The 6,522-nt window shown below is 41.2% G+C and overlaps 1 pseudogene; it reads left to right on the top strand.

Moving 5' to 3' along the window:
• The first annotated feature begins 3,151 nt into the window (after positions 1-3,151).
• LOC102975150 (60S ribosomal protein L13a-like) lies at positions 3,152-3,751 on the top strand (annotated as a pseudogene).
• Positions 3,752-6,522: the final 2,771 nt, after the last annotated feature.

Genomic DNA, 6,522 nt, shown 5'->3' with positions numbered 1-6,522 from the left:
GTGTCATATTTTAGATTCCACATGTAAGTGATATCATATGGTATTTGTCCTTCTTTTTCTGACTTACTTCACTTAGTATGATAATCTCTAGGTCCATCCATATTGCTGCAAATGGCATTATTTCATTCTTTTTTATGGCTGAGTACTATCCCAGTGTGCCTATATGTTATACATATGCCACATTTTTTCATCCATTTATCTGTTGATGGACATTGAGGTTGTTTTCATGTCTTGACTATTGTAACTGGTGCTGCTATGAACATTGGGATGCATGTATCTTTTTGAATTATAGTTTTTTTCAGATGTGTGTCCAGGAGTGGAATAGCTGGATCATATGGCAACTCTATTTTTGTTTTTTGAGGGACCTCTATACTGTTTTCCATAGTGGCTGCACCAATTTACGTTCCCACCAACAGTGTGGGCGGGTTCCCTTTTCTCTACATCCTCTCCAGCATTTCTTATTTGTGGACTTCGATATCAGTACTCTGAGAGCCATATGATAGCACAAAAAGTACAATAATTTCAACTCAATTTTAAGAGTATTGTTTTAGGCTCTGCCATATTGAGAATCTCCCAGGTCAGGAGAGGGAAAGAAGAGATGAAAGAAAGGTGTGTGTGTGTGTGTGTTTAAAGCAGGGACACACTACAACTGCATGCTGAACCCATTTCTAAATGGAAACTTTTGTAGATAAGTGAAATAAGTGAATTCTTTCAATCGACTAAAACAAAAATAGAGAAAATTGTCAGTCAAACCAATTCCTCAATATCATGTCCTCAAGAAAGGAAAAGTCAGTTATCTAAATTTTTTGGCTTTTTACAGCTTTTATTAAGATGTTGGGGGTAGGAGTTTATTAATTAATTAATTTATTTTTGCTGTGTTGGGTCTTCGTTTCTGTGCGAGGGCTTTCTCTAGTTGTGGCAAGCGGGGGCCACTCTTCATCGCGGTGCGCGGGCCTCTCACTATCGCGGCCTCTCTTGTTGCGGAGCACAGGCTCCAGACGCGCAGGCTCAGTAGTTGTGGCTCACGGGCCCGGTTGCTCCGCGGCATGTGGGATCCTCCCAGACCAGGGCTCAAACCCGTGTCCCCTGCATTAGAAGGCAGATTCTCAACCACTGCGCCACCAGGGAAGCCCTTTACAGCTGTTTTGATTCTATGTAGATCCAGTCTGATTTGAAAGTATTATTCATCTGGTAAATAACCAAACAGATTTAGGACCCTGAAAACCTAACTCCACTCATGAACGTCTTCTTGTCTTATCTGTTCTGTTTTGAAATCTTGTCTTGGCTTGTTTCACAAGGACCTTATGAAGTGTCCCCCCCCCCGCCCCCCGACCCCCAAAAAGTGGAGCAATACAGTCATTAAGCCCATTGTCTCATCCTAGCCTTGCCTGGACTTAGAGCACAATGCCTGGACGTATGAGGCTGTGGAGCATTATTCATTGCTCACATTGAGGCCAAGTGAGTCGGGATTAGCCTCAACAACGCACCCTGCTATTTGCTATTTGGCCAGGAGCAGGGTTCTCATCCAATACAATGCTTGTGCACATTCAGCTCATTGCTTGTCCGTGTACATCCCCACACACAGGGAGGAGTTTTACAATCCAAAGTGAAAACCATGTGTCCTTGGCTTTGTTCTCACCAGGGACAGGAAGGAGACTGCTCTGCGCTCTGCATTCTATCTCCTTGGCTGCTAACCCTCTAATGTAATTATCTGGGCAAAGGACTCGAGTTTGCTTGTAGTCTTTATATGGACATCTTGTGCTGGTTATTAAGGAATTTTCTTTAATAAAGAGGCATTTTGACTTAACCTCAAGTGGTCACTAAGGTATCCAGGCATCATGACAAGAACTTCACTGGATCAATACTAGAAAATCACTTCAAGAAAAGGGAAATCAAGCTGAAGAGAAATATGGCCAAGAGACTCATATATAACTAGTCCTCTGTTTAGGGATATTAAAGACTGTGTTGCTGAACATAAGTAGGAAGCTTGAAGAATAGACTTAAATTTTACAAAGGGAAGAAGACTGTTCCATTGAGTGCTAAAAGTATTATAAAATTTCCAAGTCCAGGTCTTGTAAAGTCATTGCCTCCCTTCAGTCCTTACGTGATTTAGATCCCCTTTGGCTGTGAGGGTAGAGTGTGAGGGACTCCTTCTGATTCATAGGAAACCAGTGTAGCTACAAGCACCTGCCTAAGAACTACCTATCCTTTTGAGACCAAATATTTATTCCAGCAGCAGAGGCTGACAGAAACTGACAGGCATATTGAATTTAGTCCTTCATACAGCAACAGGTAAACAATGATCACCTGTGTATGAGGAAGCCTCCATATGAGCAGCCAGGTACCTTGCTGCTGTGACCAGAGGAAAAAGCAGCCCTTCAATTCAATACCTGCATTATTTTCCTATCGCCTCTGTGACAAATTACCACATTACTGGTTTTAAGCAGCACAAACTTAGCATCTTATAATTCTGGAGTTCAGCAGTCCAAAATGGGTCTCACTGGACAAAAATCAAGATTTCAGCAGAGTTACTTTGCTTCTGGAGACTCTAGAGGGAAATATGTTTCCTTCCCTTTTTCAGCTTCTAGAAGTTGCCCTCAGTCCTTGGTTCGTGGCCCGTTCCAGCAATCCCACCACTCTGACACCTGCTTCCATTGTCGCGGTTCCTTTTCTGACCCTCCTGACTCCCTCTTTCTCTTATAAGGACCCTTGTGATTACATTGGACACAACCAGATAACCCAGGATCATCTCAAGATCATTATATTTAATCACATGGCTAAATCCTCTTTGCCATGTAAGGTAATATACTCACAGTTTCAATGACTAAGACTTGGACATCTCTGGAGGCTATTATGCTGCCAAACCCAGTACCCCTTTCCATTTTCAAGCCAGAAGCTATTGGACATTTCTATATTTAACTCTTCTTGCTCTACTCATCTCAACTGACCCAAACTATTACTTGTAACTTCCTACTCCTTTGCAAGATTGAGAGCGTCTAAGAAAAGCAGATGCTCTGTTCTGCTTACTTACTATTGTATTCTTCGTAGTCCTTAGCATGATGGAAAAAAAGTTAATAAAATGGACTTATTGAAAATTAAAAACTCCTGCCCATTGAAGGACATCATTGAATGCTTTCCCAGGCAGCTGCCGAAGATGGCGGAGGGGCAGGCCCTGGTGCTCGATGGCCGAGGCCATCTCCTGGGCCGCCTGGCGGCCATCATGGCCAAGCAGGTGCTTCTGGGTCGAAAGGTGGTGGTTGTGCGGCTGTGAGGGCATCAGCATTTATGGAAATTTCTATAGAAACAAGTTGAAGTAGCTGGCCTTCTTCTGCAAGCGGATGCCACTTCCAAGCCCCCAGCCGCATCTTCTGGCGTACAGTGCGAGGCATGCGGCCCCACAGGACCAAGCGAGGCCAGGCCGCTCGGGACCACCTCAAGGTGTTTGATGGGATCCCGCCACCCTATGATAAGAAAAAGCGGATGGTGGTTCCTGGCGCCCTCAAGGTTGTGCGTCTGAAGCCTGTGTGGAAGTTTGCCTACCTAGGGCGGCTGGCTCGTGAGGTTGGCTGGAAGTACCAGGCAGTCGCAGCCACCCTGGAGGAGAAGAGAAAGAAGAAGGCCAAGATCCACTACCGGAAAAAGAAGCAGCTCCTGAGGCTACGGAAGCAGGCCGAAAAGAACATAGAGAAGAAAACTGACAAATTCACAGAGGTCCTCAAGACCCATGGATTCTTAGTCTGAGCCCAATAAAATTGACTGTTTATTCTTCATGCTTGGCCTGGCCTGGCCTTCTTCCATCGCCACCCTAGGATGTGGGGGACCCCCAGGGGCTGCCATCCAGGTGCCACAGGCAGCCTGGGGCTTAGAAGACTGGGTATAGTGAAGCGGCCTTAGCCACTGCTGTTTAAGAAAGACCATTTTAAAAGCGTAGACGGTTATAAGGGCTGTGCAGGCAGAATTTGCCTGTGACCTATTCATTCATGAGAGTTTTAGGACATGGACAGTTGGAACAACCAGTGCTGTTGCAATATTGGCAAAAGTGAGCTGGAAGACCTAATTGGAAGGGATCCCTGCATCGCTTACAGGGAGTCTGTTTAAGTGTCCCACATGGTCAGTACTATACTCTGCAGCTGTTAGGATGTGAGAGAATGCTCGGGCAGCATGAGTCTGGGGTTCTAAAAGGTGATTATGGAAGGGAAGTACGGCCCAAGGGGTCACAGGCATTGCCCTTGTGTCTTCCCTATATTTTGTGATCCAAAACTAATAAATTATTTTTAAAGAAAAAAAAAAGAAAAAGAACGACATCATTGAGTAGCAGGGCAAAATTAGATGGGATTGCTGCTTCCAGCAATGTCTAAATAACAGGGACTAGGTTTACCTTCCTTCCTAAAACAACTTAAAAAATCTGGATAAAATATATGGCACAATGGTTATTCAGATTTGGACAACAAACAATGAAAGACAGTGAAACCTGAGAGATGGGAAATAAATGCAGTGAACCCTACGCTTGCCTTGATGTGCCCCCTGGAGGGAGTTTCTGTCTGAAGCAGAGAATGGGATCCCAGGGAGAGTACATTGATGGAGTGTGTGTGGGTAGAGTTTGCAGGGTAGAGAGCTGGAGGAGAGAAGAGAGACCTGTAGAGGGTCCTGCTCAAGTCTTCAGCTAAGTACTGATCAGTGCAGGTTTGTGAAGAAACTATCCAGGTCTGGGGAAAGAACTCTCTGAAAAGAATAGAAGAACAGTACCAGGAACTCACACAAAGCCAGAAATAGTTTCTATTCCCAGCGGGCAGAGTAGAAAACCTCATAATTCATGCGGCATTGGGTAGAGTTCTCAGAAGGCTTAGCTTCAGTTTTGAGACAAAAGTACCCTAGAATAAAGTCTGCTTTAGTACCAGATAACAAAGCTCAAAAGCAAGTTCTGAAAGGATAATACTGTTTGTAAGTAACTCAACTGCATCCCAGAACAAAGCTCAAAAATATTTACAGAAATACTACAATATCCAGCAAACAAAAAGGTAAAATTCTCAATGTCTGACATCCATTCAGCAATGAACAGAATTAACATTAGGAAGATGTCAAGTGTGACCCGTAATGAGGATGAAAATCAGTCAATAGAAACTGATTGAAGAAGTATACAGATAATAGAATTAGTAGATAAGACATTTATAGGGTTATTACAACAGCATCCCATAAGTTCAAGAGGCTAGAGGAAAGATTGCACATGAAAACTAGACACATAGAAGACATAAAATGACCCATATTATCTTCCAAAGATGAAAACTAAAATATCTGATATAAAAAATACAGCAGATTAAACACTGGAGAAAAAAAGATTAATGAACTTGAAGGCATACCTATAGAAGCTATCTAAAATAAAACCCAGAAAGAATTTTTTAGAAATTGAAAAACAATAAAGCAGAAACTAATACACCATTGTAAAGCAATTATACTCAAAGATGTTAAAAAAAATTGAAAAATAAAATGAGCAGAGCATCACTTGAGGTGGAGGGGAAGCAACTTTAAACGTCAAATATACATGTAATTGGAGTCCCCAGAGCAGGGGAGGGATTTTCAGTTCTGATCTATTTTGAACACATTTGCTATGAATATTCATACAATATGTGTACGTATGCTTTACATTCTCTTGGGTACATACCGAGGAGAGAAATTGCTGGGTCCTAGGGATCATAAAAGTTTAACTTTTTAAAAAAACTGTCAAATAATTTTCCAAAGTGGTTTTATTATTTTACATTCAATACAGCAATGCATTAAAATTTCAGCTCCTTTGCATCCTTGCCAATGTTTTTACATTATCACTCTTTTTAATTTTAGCCATCTTAATGGGCATGTAGTGATATTTCATTGTGGTTTTAATTTGTATTTCCCTGATGACTAATATGGTTGAGCCTCTTTTCATAGGCTTATGGGCCCTTCATATATATTTCTTTATGAAATGTCTGTTGAAATCTTTTCTCCATTATTTTATTGGGTTATTTCTCTCCTTATTATCAAGTTGTAAGAGTTATTTTATATATTCTGGGTACAAGTGAAATATAAGTATTGTAAATATTTTCTCCTCTTCTGTGGCCTTTATCATTTTTATAGTGGTGTCTTTTTAAAAACTCTGTTGAGATATAATAGACATACAATAAACTACACATATTTAAAATACACAATTTGATCAGGTTCAGCATACATGTACACCCATGAAACACTGATTCCAATTAAGTTAATGAACATTTCCATCATTGTCAAAAGTTTCCTGGTGCCCCTTTTGAATACTGCTTTACCATTCTTCCACGTCCATCCCCAGGCAACCATCAATCTACTTGTGTCACTATAGATTACTTTGCATTTTCTATAATTTTATATAGGTAAAATCATAAGTGTTATATCTTTTTTTCTAGTTTCTTTCACTAGCATAATTATTTTCAGATGTATCTACATAGTTTGTATAATAATATTTCTTCTCTTTTTATTGCTGAGTAGTAGTCCCTTGCATAAATATAGCACAATTTA

This window comes from Physeter macrocephalus, chromosome 2 (assembly GCF_002837175.3).
Source record: "Physeter macrocephalus isolate SW-GA chromosome 2, ASM283717v5, whole genome shotgun sequence".
Taxonomy (NCBI): Eukaryota; Metazoa; Chordata; class Mammalia; order Artiodactyla; family Physeteridae; genus Physeter; species Physeter macrocephalus.
This window is presented reverse-complemented; position numbering and strand designations above follow the sequence as displayed.